Here is a 524-nt window from a genome sequence, read left to right on the forward strand (position 1 = left end):
TTTTTTTTTTTTTTTTTTTAAATAAATATTTTTTGTCATGTGTTTTCTATTTACATTAGGATCTTTATTATGCAGGGTTAATTATATTGTTTCATAAGTATTGGTGTAGCTATGGTGTAGCAACAGATTATGTTAAGGAAAAGGAAACAAGGAATAGAAAATAAAAAATAAATATAAAGAAAGTGTGTGCGTGTGTGTGTGTGTGTGTGTTTTTTTTTTATCGATTCATATTCCATGCAGTTGGTGGTATGACTATGTTCAACGGAAACCCAAGGATGCCCTAGTAAGGAGGAGTGATCTAAGCCTGATATACGAATCTAAGGGCGTGCTTGGTTGCATAAGTCTATGGATTTACTTTCCGTATATTTACAATTCTGTATTTTATGATCTATTTGGTTCAAATAGAACAATATTCATTAAGGAAGTACTTACTTCCAAAAAATCACCAATTTTCAAAGAATGTCATTATAGCTGAGATCATCTCAACACTTAAACTCAGATATGATATACATTTTTAGACCTTA

Source organism: Macadamia integrifolia, chromosome 5 (assembly GCF_013358625.1).
Source record: "Macadamia integrifolia cultivar HAES 741 chromosome 5, SCU_Mint_v3, whole genome shotgun sequence".
Lineage (NCBI taxonomy): Eukaryota > Viridiplantae > Streptophyta > Magnoliopsida > Proteales > Proteaceae > Macadamia > Macadamia integrifolia.